The sequence below is a fragment of the Thalassophryne amazonica genome, chromosome 4, assembly GCF_902500255.1.
Source record: "Thalassophryne amazonica chromosome 4, fThaAma1.1, whole genome shotgun sequence".
Taxonomy (NCBI): Eukaryota; Metazoa; Chordata; class Actinopteri; order Batrachoidiformes; family Batrachoididae; genus Thalassophryne; species Thalassophryne amazonica.
Window position 1 is genome coordinate 69,668,331 of NC_047106.1, and position 16,509 is coordinate 69,684,839.

Here is a 16,509-nt window from a genome sequence, read left to right on the forward strand (position 1 = left end):
ACCACTCTACATGCGAAGATGATAAACTGCTTTATGTATGCATTTAGCATTTAGTATGATGATGATGCGAGTACACTTAAAGCTTTATCCAAACTGAATACCCAATACTAGCAACCAGAGATGGGACGAAGTCACCATAAAGTCACTCTCAAGTCATGAACCAGCAAGTCCCAAGTCAAGTCTCAAGTCATAATGACCACCAATTGTTTGCAAGCTGACTTGAGACTTAACTTGGGACTTGCAGTTTGATGATTTGAGAATGACTTGACAGTGACTTCGTCCCACCTCTGCTAGCAGCAGCATCAGTGTATCCCTAAGAATTTGCGTCTTAATAGCATCATGTCAGATCATTTGCTAAAATTTAACCATATCCTTCAATGAACTCAGACATGTCAATCAGAAAACATTCGTGTCACTCATGTAGGTTATTTCCTGTCTCTTCCAGAAGCAACTAAGACAGATGTCCCGGAGGACTTTGACATTGACATGGACGACCCAGAAACCGAGAAGGCGGCTGTCACAATCCAGTCTCAGTTCAGGAAGTTCCAGAAGAAGAAGCATGATGAGAAGTCCTAGTGAGCAGAACGCTGTGCAGCCACTGTGTTTGCAGATGGATTGACGGCACAGTGACGGCGGTGTGACATTTGCATGTGAAAAAAATACATACCTGTTGGAACTGAAAGGGTTGTGACGTGGTGGTGGGTGGGGATACAGAATGAAATAGCCTCTTAATCATGTAACATGTCTGTGAAGTTTCAACACATACTCTATTATATTTACTATTGTTGACTGCTGTGTCAAGAAATAGGAAGACTCTTTGTCCAGCTGTTTGTTGCAACTGTCATGAGGTCTGCTGGTGTTTGTGTTGGAATATGCTTGTTTTTTTTTTACTTGCACTATTTTTTCCTTTGCAGCCAGGGATTCTGTTTCCCAAAAGCACCTGGCGTATGTAGTTTATTGGTAGATGGAACAAAAGCAGATGTTACAGTGAAGGTTTGTTAGCCTGGAGCATCCCATCCTGAACATTTCACCCAGAAGCATCTTTCTCATTTGCATGGTACTATCAAACTGTGTAATGATGTACATTCACTCAATAAAAGACTGTGTGGAACGTGTGTAGCGCATGAATGCACACCACTTAGAACGGAGAACACCTTGACGTAAAATAAAATGTCAGATGTATATTCTGTAGGAACAGCAGTTTAATTTAGATTCTGATGACAAACTATAAATCAAATCTTGTACAAAATAAGCTTCAATTAATATTTATTGTTTCCCAGATGATCTGATTAATGAAGAGCACGTTTTCTACCCTACTCAAACGAGTGCACAGATTAACATAAGCGCAACTCAGAGTTTCCAACAGTTGTGGGCACAGTTCAGCTAATTAGCAAAGCTAACTTTTTTGTTAGCGGATTAGCTTCTCAGTTAACTTTGAAACCATTAGCAGACCAATTACCTTACACTAAATTCAGCTATGCTAACTTTAGGTCAGCTAACTATCAACTTAAAAGAATAAAATTTAATAGTTCAAAAATTACTGTAAACCCTAAAGTCATACATGCCCATATCCTGTTGGAGTTTATAGACTAATAAGCAAAACTGACACATTACATTAAGGTAACAAGTATACAGTGTGAAAGGAGTGCATTTATAGTACTTTCTAGTACTCATAGTACTTAGTACTTTCGTGCTTAAAGAACTTCAGAGTGATACCACACACACACACACACACACACTGCCATGGAAGGTGCTTAATTGTACACAAGGAACAACTTTGGGATTAAGTACCTTTTCCAACTGCCCTTAAGGGGTCTGATGGGGATTGAACTGAGGATCCTCTGGTCACAAGCCCATTGACCATCACCTCCCCAAGCATCAGCTCAAGATGGAAAAGCAGGAGGTCAAGCCAGAATAAATGCATTACTTAGATTATAAAAATAATTTTCATTGTGTATTTTAGTCTTTTTTTTCAAATATTTCTTGTTCATTAAAGTTTTCCTGGCTGTGAATAAACATCGTGCCTATGCTGTGGAGAAAAAAAAAAACACATACACACCATAAACAACACCGACATTTTATTGAAGCCCTTTTATCGAGCGGACAATACAAGTATGAACCATCTGTTCCTCTGTATATGACCCATGGTCACAGACGTACAGTCATGAAATGACATGAATGAAGCAGTGTGCTCTCATTATGTCTTATTATGGCCAGTGGGTATATAAAGAATTAATATGATCACTGTACACTGATAGATGAGATATTGGTGTTTAATTAGTGAAAACCACTAAGCTGATATAAAATAAATAAATAAAAGGGGACCCAATACAGAAGCCTGCAGTTAAATAACCCTGGTTAAATAAAAAAATAAATGCCACTCGCGGGATTCGACCCTGCAATTTACGTTGTACAAAGGCTCTAATTAACAGACGGAAACAACAGGAGCATGAAATGCTTAAAATCAACAAGGAGATAAATGTATGTTTTCAAAAAAGAAAAATTAGATGATGTATGGACACGTGTGTCGGGCCGGGCCGCAACCTGGCAACCTGGCAAAAGCGAAAGAAGATTTATGTACGAGGTCTATTAGATAATAAACCGACCCTTTTATTTATTTTTTTTAACTAGGATTTGAATGACGTGCGATTACACCAATCATGCTTGAACCCTCTTGTGCATGCGTGAGTTTTTTCACGCGTGTCGGTGACGTCATTTCCCTGTGGGCAGGCCTTGAGTGAGATGTGGTCCCGCCCTCTTCGGCTGAATTCCTTTGTTTCACACGCTGCTCGAGACGGGCGCGCGTTGCTTTATCAAAAATTTTCTGGACCTGTGAGGAATATCTGAGTGGACACTATTCGGAAATTAAGCTGGTTTTCGGTGAAAGGTTTAACGGCTGATGAAGATTATGGGGTGTTCTGTCGGTGTGAGGACTTCCCTTGGAGTGGGACGTCCTGCAGCACTTCCAGGCGCCGTCGTCGGCCTGTTTCGACCTGAAAACATCCTAATTTAAGGCTTAATTCACCCAGGACATCGTGAGAGAACAGAGAAGATTCAGAAGAGGCCGGCATGAGGACTTTATGCGGACATTCCACTGTTTAAGGACATTTTTTAATGAAAGACGTGGCGCGCAAGGAAAAAACACCTCCGTGTTGAAAACCATTTGTAAAATTCAGGCGGCTTTTGATGGCTTTCAACAAGTGAGTAACTGAGAAATTGTTTAACAGTTTGGGCATATTCCAACTTGCCCGTTAAGGTTTCCACGGAGGTGTTTTTCCCGTCGCGACCCCCCGCGGTCGGGTCCGGCCCGACATGCGACTCTGCCCGCACGTTCTTTCATTACAAAATGTCCGTTAACAATGGAATGTCCAATAAACTCCTCATGCCGACTTCTTCTGAAAGTTCTCTGTTCTCTGATGACTTCCTGTGTCAACAGAGCCTGAAATGTGGAAGTTTCAACTTGAAACGGCGAGACGCTGCCGCCTCGAAGCGCAGATCGCCGTCAGGCGCCGTGGGCTGTCCTTACGGCGACACTACCAGACCAAAATCTCTCATCAGCCGTTAAAATTTTTACCGAAAACCAGCTGAATTTATTGAATGGTGTCCACTCAGTTGTGCCTTACAGTTTTGAAAAAATTTTGATCAAACAAAGCAGCAGTCTCTGAGCCATTCCTAAACAATGAAAAAATCGACGAGAGGGTGGGCCACTCCTCACTCAAAGACTGCCCACAGGCGAATGATGTAACCGACAGGCGTGAAAAAACTCTTGCATGCCCACGAGGGTTCAAGCATGTCTGATGTAATCACACGTGATTCAAATCCATATGGTTTTTGAAAAAAATAATAAGGTCAGATACTTTTCTAATAGACCTCGTATTTCCACGTGAAGACAGCAGGCAGAGACATGTGCCTCACGGAGGAACGCTGCAAGTTCATGTCCTTCAAAACACGATACGTGTTCCCCAGCTGGAGGTCCAGGAGCAGAGATCTCAGCAGCTGCTGCTGTTGGCAGCCACGCCCCCCTGTCCGTTCAGCGCCCAGACCAATGTGTCACTCTGTTTCTGTGTTATGTGGTCATTCATTTTAGTTATTTGTTATGTAATTGCGTGTGTAGGTATTGTCGTAATTATTTATATACCTGTTCTGGCGGTGGTCTCTGTGTTGTATGGCTGGGGGGCCTGGCTGCCTTTTTGTTTCTGTCTTTTGTTTTTCCTTCCAGGTGGCTTGCATTTGGGACTGAGTGGCTGTGTAGCTGAGTTTATCAGGACCTTACCCTGATCACCTGCGGCTCGTCAGGACTCACAGCTGTGGTGCATCTACATGGATTGGAACATGGTGGCATTTAAGACTGGAGTACACAGTGTGTATTTGCCAGAGACTCGACCTTGTGACCAGACGGGTGAGATCGTCGTCTCGAGAGCCATCTCATCATCAGTGGATGCAGAGAACGTCCAGGTTTGATGCATGGTCTGTGAAAGAGGAGGGGGTGAGGTCTCACGCTCGTCAGCACACTTCCTGAGGTACGTTAGATTTTGTGACTAACATTTATACAGTCAGTAAATATGGTGTCCCTCACACCTTTATTATATTGAGCTGTATGTAGTCGTTTAATCAGCTTCCACTGCTGTGGAGTTTTGTGAACTGAATGTTCCATGCCTGCAGGGTGGGAAGCTGATTAGTAATTAAGCCAGGAAGTGTTTGCTGTTTGTACACCTTTGAGCGTTCTCTCTGTGTGTTGAGTGTGGACTCACATAATGATTCCTTCTTTCACAGACTCGGTTTGTCGCGGCCACCTGGGGGGTGTCGGCGGGGTCCTTGGGTCCGAACCAGTTCTGGCTCCGGACCGTTAGCGCTGCTGGGAGCGCACCGCAATCCACCACGCCAGACCGCGCACTTTTATATTTTTCACAGCACTGTTATGTTCATTAAACTCTGTTATCCTTTGTACCGTGCTCTGCTTATTTTATACTGGGGTCCTTCAAAACGCTGGTCGGTTCTCCGGGCTGCGTCCGACACATAACAGTAGTCTCTGGCCAAACATCACGGACCCAGCGGTAGCAGAGACGGTAACGCGCCGGGAAGGCGGCAGCAGACGTTCAGAAGTTATCCGGATCAGTTGCGGGTGCTCTCCGCCCGGATGGTGCGCGTTGGAGAACCCATTACTGAATACTGATTTGAGCGCTCGTGCAGCCGTGTTCCTGTGTTTGTGCCTTATCCGTGGGTCGTGGTGGAGTGTGACTGGCGACGGCTTCACGTCGCACTTCGACCGGATAAGAGGTTTGAACGGGAGCTGCAGGAGTGGGTCTGTAATGGGTGAACGCGCACGGCGGAGCTCTGTGGCACGGGTCGCGGTGCTTCCTGTGTTACAGTCGTAGCCCCGTTTCCCCGGGTAATGATAGCTACTGCGTCTGTTGTCAGCTCCGGTGTTATTTAGTTGAATCACATTTTTGGTTGTGTGCTGCTCACAGGAAAAGCAGCATGAATTATTTTCTGTCACCAAAGGGGTTTTTTATTTTTAGCACTCTGGCTCCCTCTGTTGGTGACTGAGTCACATTACCGTCAAGCTCTTAAGTTGGAACAGGTGTGTTCCATTTGTTTGAGCTTGACGGTATAAATCACTTATTTGTTTTGTGTTAGTTCATTTTGTGTGGGTGTTTTTTGAGTTGGTTTTTGTGTGGGATTTTGTTTTTGTTTTTCACTATTGGGGTCTGGGGTTGTGGCCCTGCAGTCTGTCTGGAAAAGAAAGGGACCCAGGCAACTTTGTGTTGGTCTGTTGGTCTTTCTTTTTGTTTCTTTCGGTTTCGCCTCCCGGGGTTTGATGGGACGGTCCCCTGGGGGGTCATGGGGGGGTATTTGGGTTGTTTTTTCTTTTTTCTTTTTTTTTGTTTTGTTTTTTGTTGTGCCCTCTCTTCTCCTCTGACTCCAGCCATGTGAGCCGTGGTGTCGGCGTTGCTGGAGTGGTGCAGTTTGGTTGTGCTGGGCGTTTCCCAGGTGACCTCTGCACCCGGCAGGGGAGGGGGTGGGTTTGGGGTGTTTTCTTTTTGTTCCCTCTCTTCTCCTCTGGCTCCAGCCGTGTGAGCCGTAGTGTCGGCGTTGCTGGAGTGGTGCAGTTTGGTTATGCTGGGCGTTTCCCAGGTAACCTCTGCACCTGGGGGGGGGGGGGGATGTTTTTGTTTGTTGTTTCCCTGTTCCACCTCCGGCTTCAGCACACCTTTGAGCCATCTGCCATCGGCGTGGCTGAGGTTTGGGGCAGTGGGATATACCCGCAGCTAGTGGCTGGTTTGGAAGTCGGAGGAGTGGCGCCGTTTTGTGCTGTCTGCCATAACCGCTGTTCCACTCCTCCCGGTTGGCTTCTGGGGTATAGTCACGGTTGGTGACACTGGACGTGCTTCCAGTTTCCACTGCGCCAAGGGGGTGGGGTTGGGGTTGTTTTGTTTGTATGTTTTTTTTTTCTCCTTTTGTTTTTCCCCCCAGTTTCCACCCTCAGGGTTTGACTGTGGTGTCCTCTGGGGGGGAAAGGGCTGTGGGTCCATCTAGCCATAGACGGCCGGGGCTGGGTCCGTTGGTCATGAGGGGAGGCGTCTCCTGGGGTTGATGGAATGGTCCTCTGGGAGGCGCTGGGAGTCCCTGTGGGTGACGTTGGATCCCAGAGGGACCTCGGCTGTGGTTATTACTCCTGGAGCTGGCGGGATGTCCTCTGGGGGGTGTTGGTCCCTACATGTCGTTGGGGGGGGGGGGTGTTGGCAGTTTGTTTGCAAACTTGAGTTTGGGTTGTTTTTCTTTTCTCCCCTTCCCGGGGTTTGGTGGGGCGGTCCTCTGGGGGCGGGGGGGGGGGGTGTTGGTGTTTTTATTTGTTGGCTTGGGTTTGGGTTGTTTTTCTTTTCTCCCCTTCCCGGGGTTTGATGGGATGGGCCTCTGGGGAGGGGGGGGGGTGTTTTGTTTGTTTGTGTTTGTCTTTTTTGTTTTATGACTAATCAGACTGTGAACATGGTTGGACAAAGGCTGACCGCACAGGTTCAAGAACTCCTGGCCACACCTGTGCTAATTGACTGATAGAAACAAGGGCAAAGATGCAGCCAGAGTAGAAGACACCTACCGTTCTGTAGATGAGGATTCTGGTGGAAGATGAATGCGGATACGGTTTCCAGCCATGGTCCCTGGAGGGGGGTGTTTCTCCTGGGCCAGGTTTGTGTGGTCGCCGGGAGGCTTCCCGTGAGGGTGGGGTACTGTTGTATGGCTGGGTGCCTGGCTGCCTTTTTGTTTCTGTCTTTTGTTTTCCTTCCAGGTGGCTTGCATTTGGGACTGAGTGGCTGTGTAGCTGAGTTTATCAGGACCTCACCCTGATCACCTGCGGCTCGTCAGGACTCACAGCTGTGGTGCATCTACATGGATTGGAACATGGTGGCATTTAAGACTGGAGTACACAGTGTGTATTTGCCAGAGACTCGACCTTGTGACCAGACGGGTGAGATCGTCGTCTCGAGAGCCATCTCATCATCAGTGGATGCAGAGAACGTCCAGGTTTGATGCATGGTCTGTGAAAGAGGAGGGGGTGAGGTCTCACGCTCGTCAGCACACTTCCTGAGGTACGTTAGATTTTGTGACTAACATTTATACAGTCAGTAAATATGGTGTCCCTCACACCTTATTATATTGAGCTGTATGTAGTTGTTTAATCAGCTTCCACTGCTGTGGAGTTTTGTGAACTGGATGTTCCATGCCTGCAGGGTGGGAAGCTGATTAGTAATTAAGCCAGGAAGTGTTTGCTGTTTGTACACCTTTGAGCGTTCTCTCTGTGTGTTGAGTGTGGACTCACATAATGATTCCTTCTTTCACAGACTCGGTTTGTCGCGGCCACCTGGGGGGTGTCGGTGGGGTCCTTGGGTCCGAACCAGTTCTGGCTCCGGACCGTTAGCACTGCTGGGAGCGCACCGCAATCCACCACGCCAGACCGCGCACTTTTATATTTTTCACAGCACTGTTATGTTCATTAAACTCTGTTATCCTTTGTACCGTGCTCTGCTTATTTTATACTGGGTCCTTCAAACGCTGGTCGGTTCTCTGGGCTGCGTCCGACACATAACACTCTGTTTGTAATGTGACATCTCGTTTGCACTGACCCGTCATTTCCAGCTCGTGGGATCCAGGAAGTTTTTGATATCTGACATGTCCTGTTTCACTGTGGACTCAAAATTTGGCACTTCCTGTTTGGGACACCCTGTACCATGAGTGAGCTTTGTGCCACTGCGCGGCGCTTCGCTCATATTATTGCAGATATTATCATTACTATGTTCATAATAGTAGAACAACCAAAGAGAACAAATATTTTACAATTTTTGGCATTTATTGCACCTCAACAGGCCACAAACCATCAAATAAATCTAAAATTAAATTATGTATGTTCTTGTCTTTTGTCTCAGTGACCCAATCACTATCACTTATGTCTTTGTCCTGCCCCACCACCACCAATAGGGAGAAAAACTTTGCAGTTCAGCTTCGGCTGATAGACGAAAACAGCTTCAGTGAGCTTACTTATACTTTTGTTGTGTTGGCTGGTACCGCGTGGCTCTCCAAATTCACCAGTGCGTCCTCATCAAGCTGCTTTGGCTGCTGCTCACTGTCGTACTATCCATGAGAAAATCATCTGTAATATCTGTATTGAGACCAACACACCTCTTCTCGCCTTTTCATCTTTTCCTTTGTGGACAGTTCTTGGGCTGCGCGCTATGACGTCATCAGTTTATGCACAGCGGGCAGGTATTGGGATACCCGCCTACTACTGCAGGCAGGTATAGCCAGGTAGCGTAAATGTAAATCTATGCTACCTGCCCAGCAATGCCTCAGTAAGTGATAATAATGTGGTGTAGTTTTCTATATGATTAGAGGATCTTTTCATTTTGACCCCTGTAATTCTTCAGTTGACCCCTACCTGGCTGCCTATTGAAAATTCAAGTGGCCAATCACTTTTTTTCAAAAGAGTTTATGTCTGTGGATTATTTGTGCCACATTTGATGCTTGTATCACCATTTGCATGATTCCACTCTAAATATTTTCTTATCTGCTGCACATATATGAGATGTAAGATGCTACTCCTTCAGTGTTTCTCAAAAGTATTGGAACACTTGGTATTTCACACATTTTAATTTGTTTATTCCATTTCAAATACATTTTTTTTCTAAAATTATCTTCCTTAAACTGAAAGCAAATCTCTACAACTTGAGACATAACCCAATTCCAATGAAGTTGGGACATTGTGTAAAATGTAATTAAAAACAGAATACAATTATTTGCAAATCCTCTTCAACCTATATTCAAATGAATACACCACAAGACAAGATATTTAATGTTCAAACTGATAAACTTGATTGTTTTGTGCAAATATTTGCTAATTTTGAAATGGATGCCTGCAACATGTTTCAAAAAAGCTGTGGTATGTTTACCACTGTGTTACATCACCCGAGGACTGAGGACACTAATAGTTGAACCTTTGTAGGTGGAATTCTTTCCCATTTTTGCTTGAAGTACGACTTCAGTTGTTCAACAGTCCAGGTCTCCATTGTCGTATTTTGTGCTTGATAATGTGCCACACATTTTCAATGGGTGACAGGTCTGGACTGCAGGCAGGCCAGTCTAGTACCCGCACTCTTTAACTACGAAGCCATGCTGTTGTAACACATGCAGAATGTGACTTGGCATTGTCTTGCTGAAATAAGCAGGGACGTCCCTGAAAAGTGGCAGCATGTGTTGCTCCAAAACCTGGATGTACCTTTCAGCAATGATGGTGCCACAGATGTGTAAGTTGCCGATGCCATGGGCACTAACACACCCCCATACCATCACAGATGCTGACTTTTGAACTTTGCGCTGGTAACAATCTGGATGGACTTTTTCCTCTTTGTGCGGAGGACATGACGTCCATGATTTCCAAAAACAATTTGAAATGTGGACTCATCACACCACAGCACACTTTTCCACTTTTTGTCTGTCCATTTCAAATGAGCTTGGGCCCAGAGAAGACGCAGCATTTCTGGATGTTGTTGATGTATGGCTTTCACTTTGCACGGTGGAGTTTTAACTTGCACTTGTAGATGTAGCGACGAACTGTTAACTGACAATGATTGTTCCTGAGTGTTCCTGAGCCCACGCGGTAAGATCCTTTACACAATGATGGCGGTTTTTAATGCAGTGCCGTCTGAGGGATCGAGCATCACAGGCATTCATTGTTGGTTTTGGCCTTGCTGCTTACGTGTAGAAAGTTCTCCAGATTCTCTGAATCTTCTGATATATTATGGGCTGTAGATGATGGAATCCCTAAATGCTCCTAAACTGTTGGACTGTTTTTTTATGCAGTTGTTCATCCTCGCCCCATCTTTGCTTGTGAACGGCTGAGCCTTTTGGGGATGCTCCTTTTATACTCAATCATGACACTCACCTGTTTCCAATTAGGTGTTCGTTGAGCATTCATCAACTTTTCCACTCTTTTGTTGCCCTGTCCCAACTTTGCACAAAAACAATAAAGTTTATCAGCACTAGGGGAAAAAAAATAAAACTTGTTTGTTTTGGAACTGCTTCTGGTTATTTGACGCTGGGTTCAGTCAGACGCTGGATCGCTCCTCAATCCGCGTCCACGCCATAACAGAATTCTCTGGCCATTCCAGTATGGAACCCAGCGGCAGAGGCAGTTCCTTTTCAGGAAAAAGTCCAGAAACACCTGGAGATGATTTGGGAGCAAGTACAGCACCTTTCGATCCAAATTCAGCAGACAGATGCCCGTGTTACGGAGCTAGTAGCGCAGGCAGTTCCGCTTCCTGCGGTTGCAGCTCCGGTTCCATCGAGCCCGGTACAGATAAGTCGCCGTCCAGAGAATCGGTTCCTGAACCGGTTATATGTCATCCGGAACCTTATTCCGGGAGATGTGGAGACTTGTGCTCCGTTTTTGATACAGTGTTTTTTGGTTTTTGCTCAGCGACCGGTGTCTTTCTCTTCTGAGAGCAGCCGTGTGTCATATGTTACAAATCTGCTGCGAGGGGACGCCCTGGCGTGGGTCACTGCGTTGTGGAGCAATAAATCATCACTGCTAGAATCTTTTGATGAATTTTCCCATGAGTTCCATTTGGTTTTTGATCATCCGGTAAAGACAAATACCGGGTTCTGACTTGACTTGACTTCCTGTTCCGGAGCACAGCGGTGTTCTGCTGTATCTGTTAGCTGTTTGAACTGAGCTGTTTGAGTTCTTGAATTAACAGTCTTTTCAAGACTACTTTTTTTTACTTTTTCACCGTGCTCCAACGCCTAAAGAAGACCTCTAACGGTCGAAGCATCGCGACGGAGCACTTTTATCAGCTAACCTTCATCAGCGTGGCAAGCTAACTAGCTTGCTAACGCTTTCGTTTTATTTTTATTTTATTTTTTAGCACTGTTGTCGTGCTGCTCCACAGCCTGCCAAGTGGATTTTTATTTTATTTTAGCGGTGTTGTCGTGCGTTACCTGTGCTGCTCCACAGCCTGCCTAGTGGATTTTATTTTATTTTAGCACTGTTGTCGTGTGTTACCTGTGCTGCTCCACAGCCTGTCCAGTGGATTTTTATTTATTTTTTAGCACTGTTGTCGTGCGTTACCTGTGCTGCTCCACAGCCTGTTCAGTGGATTTTTATTTTATTTTTAACACTGTTGTCGTGCGTTACCTGTGCTGCTCCACAGCCTGTTCAGTGGATTTTTGTTTTGTTTTTGGCACTGTTTGTCGTGTGTTACCTGTGCTGCTCCACAGCTGTTCAGTGGATTTTATTTTATTTTTTAGCACTGTTGTCGTGCGTTACCTGTGCTGCTCCACAGCTGTTCAGTGGATTTTTATTTTATTTTAGCACTGTTGTCGTGCGTTACCTGTGCTGCTCCACAGCCTGTCCAGTGGATTTTTATTTTATTTTTAGCACTGTTGTCGTGCGTACCTGTGCTGCTCCACAGCCTGTCCAGTGGATTTTTATTTTATTTTAGCCTGTTGTCGTGCGTTACCTGTGCTGCTCCACAGCCTGTCCAGTGGATTTTTATTATTTTTTAGCACTGTTGTCGTGCGTTACCTGTGCTGCTCCACAGCCTGTCCAGTGGATTTTTATTTTATTTTAGCACGTTGTTGTGCGTTACCTGTGCTGCTCCACAGCCTGTCCAGTGGATTTTTATTTTATTTTAGCACTGTTGTCGTGTGTTACCTGTGCTGCTCCACAGCCTGTTCAGTGGATTTTTACCTGTGCTGCTCCACAGCCTGTCCAGTGGATTTTTATTTTTATTTTATTTTTTTTTAGCACTGTTGTCGTGTGTTACCTGTGCGGCTCCACAGCCTGTCTAGTGGATTTTTATTTTATTTTTTACCACTGTTGTCGTGTGTTACCTGTGCTGTTCCACAGCCTGTCCAGTGGATTTTTATTTTATTTTTTACACTGTTGTCGTGTGTTACCTGTGCTGCTCCACAGCCTGTCCAGTGGATTTTTATTTATTTTTTAGCACTGTTGTCGTGTGTTATCTGTGCTGCTCCACAGCCTGTCCAGTGGATTTCTATTTTATTTTTTACCACTGTTGTCGTGTGTACCTGTGCTGCTCCACAGCCTGTCCAGTGGATTTTTTTTTTTTTTTTTTTTTAGCACTGTGTCGTGCGTTACCTGTGCTGCTCCACAGCCTGTCCAGTGGATTTTGATTTTGATTTTATTTTTTTTAGCACGTTGTCGTGCGTTACCTGTGCTGCTCCACAGCCTGTCCAGTGGATTTTATTTAGCACTGTTGTCGTGCGTTACCTGTGCTGCTCCACAGCCTGTCTAGTGGATTTTTATTTTGTTTTAGCACTGTTGTCGTGCGTTGCCTGTGCTGCTCCACAGCCTGTCCAGTGGATTTTTATTTTTATTTTATTTTTTAGCACTGTTGTTGTGCGTTACCTGTGCTGCTCCACAGCCTGTCTAGTGGATTTTATTTTATTTTAGCACTGTTGTCGTGCGTTACCTGTGCTGCTCCACAGCCTGTCTAGTGTCGGATCCCCTGTTTGGGAATCCGCTAGATTAGCGTAGCTACTAGCTCTTAGCCGTTTTAGCATGGCGGCTTCTCCTGTCTCTCCCGTACTTTTCTGCTCTGGGTGTGAATGTTTAGTTATTCCTCGGCCTCTTTTAGCAGTAACGGTACTTGTAATAAGTGCAGCTTATTCGTAGCTTTGGAGGCCAGGCTGGGCGAATTGGAGGCTCGGCTCCGCACCGTGGAAAATTCTACAGCTAGCCAGGCCCCTGTAGTCGGTGCGGACCAAGGTAGCTTAGCCGCCGTTAGTTCCCCCCTGGCAGACCCCGTGCAGTCGGGAAGGCAGGCTGACTGGGTGACTGTGAGGAGGAAGCGTAGCCCTAAACAGAAGCCCCGTGTACACCGTCAACCCGTTCACATCTCTAACCGTTTTTCCCCACTCGACGATACACTCGCCGAGGATCAAACTCTGGTTATTGGCGACTCTGTTTTGAGAAATGTGAAGTTAGCGACACCAGCAACCATTGTCAATTGTCTTCCGGGGGGCCAGAGCAGGCGACATCGAAGGACATTTGAAATTGCTGGCTAAGGCTAAGCGTAAATTTGGTAAGATTGTAATTCACGTCAGCAGTAATGACACTCGGTTACGCCAATCGGAGGTCACTAAAATTAACATTGAATCGGTGTGTAACTTTGCAAAAACAATGTCGGACTCTGTAGTTTTCTCTGGGCCCCTCCCCAATCAGACCGGGAGTGACATGTTTAGCCGCATGTTCTCCTTGAATTGCGGCTGTCTGAGTGGTGTCCAAAAAATGAGGTGGGCTTCACTGATAATTGGCAAAGCTTCTGGGGAAAACCTGGTCTTGTTAGGAGAGACGGCATCCATCCCACTTTAAAGGGAGCAGCTCTCATTTCTAGAAATCTGGCCAATTTTTTGGGATCCTCCAAACTGTGACTGTCTAGCGTTGGGACCAGGAGGCAGAGCTGTGGTCTTATACACCTCTCTGCAGCTTCTCTTGCCCTGCCATCCCCTTATTACCCCATCCCCGTAGAGACGGTGCCTGCTCCCAGACCACCAATAACTAGCAAAAATCTATTTAAGCATAAAAATTCAAAAAGAAAAAATAATATAGCACCTTCAATTGCACCACAGACTAAAACAGTTAATGTGGTCTATTAAACATTAGGTCTCTTTCTTCTAAGTCCCTGTTGGTAAATGATATAATAATTGATCAACGTATTGATTTATTCTGCCTAACAGAAACTTGGTTACAGCAGGATGAATATGTTAGTTTAAATGAGTCAACACCCCCGAGTCACACTAACTGTCAGAATGCTCGTAGCACGGGCCGGGCGGAGGATTAGCAGCAATCTTCCATTCCAGCTTATTAATTAATCAAAAACCTAGACAGAGCTTTAATTCATTTGAAAGCTTGTCTCTTAGTCTTGTCCATCCAAATTGGAAGTCCCAAAAACCAGTTTTATTTGTTATTATCTATCGTCCACCTGGTCGTTACTGTGAGTTTCTCTGTGATTTTCAGACCTTTGTCTGACTTAGTGCTTAGCTCAGATAAGATATTATAGTGGGCGATTTTAACATCCACACAGATGCTGAGAATGACAGCCTCAACACTGCATTTAATCTATTATTAGACTCTATCGGCTTTGCTCAAAAAGTAAATGAGTCCACCCACCACTTTAATCATATTTAGATCTTGTTCTGACTTATGGTATGGAAATAGAAGACTTAACAGTATTCCCTGAAAACTCCCTTTTGTCTGATCATTTTTAATAACATTTACATTTACCCTGATGGACTACCCTGCAGTGGGGAATAAGTTTCATTACACTAGAAGTCTTTCAGAAAGCGCTGTAACTAGGTTTAAGGATATGATTCCTTCTTTATGTTCTCTAATGTCATATACCAACACAGAGCAGAGTAGCTACCTAAACTCTGTAAGGGAGTTAGAGTATCTTGTCAATAGTTTTACATCCTCATTGAAGACAACTTTGGATGCTGTAGCTCCTCTGAAAAAGAGAGCTTTAAATCAGAAGTGTCTGACTCCGTGGTATAACTCACAAACTCGTAGCTTAAAGCAGATAACCCGTAAGTTGGAGAGGAAATGGCGTCTCACTAATTTAGAAGATCTTCACTTAGCCTGGAAAAAGAGTTGTTGCTCTATAAGAAAGCCCTTCGTGAAGCTAGGACATCTTTCTACTCATCACTAATTGAAGAAAATAAGAACAACCCCAGGTTTCTTTTCAGCACTGTAGCCAGGCTGACAAAGAGTCAGAGCTCTATTGAGCTGAGTATTCCATTAACTTTAACTAGTAATGACTTCATGACTTTCTTGCTAACAAAATTTTGACTATTAGAGAAAAAATTACTCATAACCATCCCAAAGATGTATCGTTATCTTTGGCTGCTTTCAGTGATGCCGGTATTTGGTTAGACTCTTTCTCTCCGATTGTTCTGTCTGAGTTATTTTCATTAGTTACTTCATCAAACCATCAACATGCTTATTAGACCCCATTCCTGCAGGCTGCTCAAGGAAGTCCTACCATTATTTAATGCTTCAATCTTAAATATGATCAATCTATCTTTGTAGTTGGTTATGTACCACAGGCCTTAAGGTGGCAGTAATTAAACCATTACTTAAAAAAGCCATCACTTGACCCAGCTATTTTAGCTAATTATAGGCCAATCTCCAACCTTCCTTTTCTCTCAAAGATTCTTGAGAGGGTAGTTGTAAAACAGCTTAACTGATCACACTGCAGAGGAATGGTCTATTTGAAGAGTTTCAGTCAGGTTTAGAATTCATCATAGTACAGAAACAGCATTAGTGAAGGTTACAAATGATCTTCTTATGGCTTCGGACAATGGACTTATCTCTGTGCTTGTTCTGTTGGACCTCAGTGCTGCTTTTGATACTGTTGACCATAAAATTTTATTACAGAGATTAGAGCATGTCATAGGTATTAAAGGCATTGCGCTGCGGTGGTTTGATCATATTTGTCTAATAGATTACAGTTTGTTCATGTAAATGGGGAATCTTCTTCACAGACTAAAGTTAATTATGGATTCCACAAGGTTCTGTGCTAGGCCAATTTTATTCACTTATACATGCTTCCCTTGGGCAGTATTATTAGACGGTATTGCTTAAATTTTCATTGTTACGCAGATGATACCCAGCTTTATCTATCCATGAAGCCAGAGGATACACACCAATTAGCTAAACTGCAGGATTGTCTTACAGACATAAAGACATGGATGACCTCTAATTTCCTGCTTTTAAACTCAGATAAAACTGAAGTTATTGTACTTGGCCCCACAAATCTTAGAAGCATGGTGTCTAACCAGATCGTTACTCTGGATGGCATTTCCCTGATCTCTAGTAATACTGTGAGAAATCTTGGAGTTATTTTTGATCAGGATATGTCATTCAAAGCGCATATTAAACAATATGTAGGACTGCCTTTTTGCATTTACGCAATATCTCTAAAATCAGAAAGGTCTTGT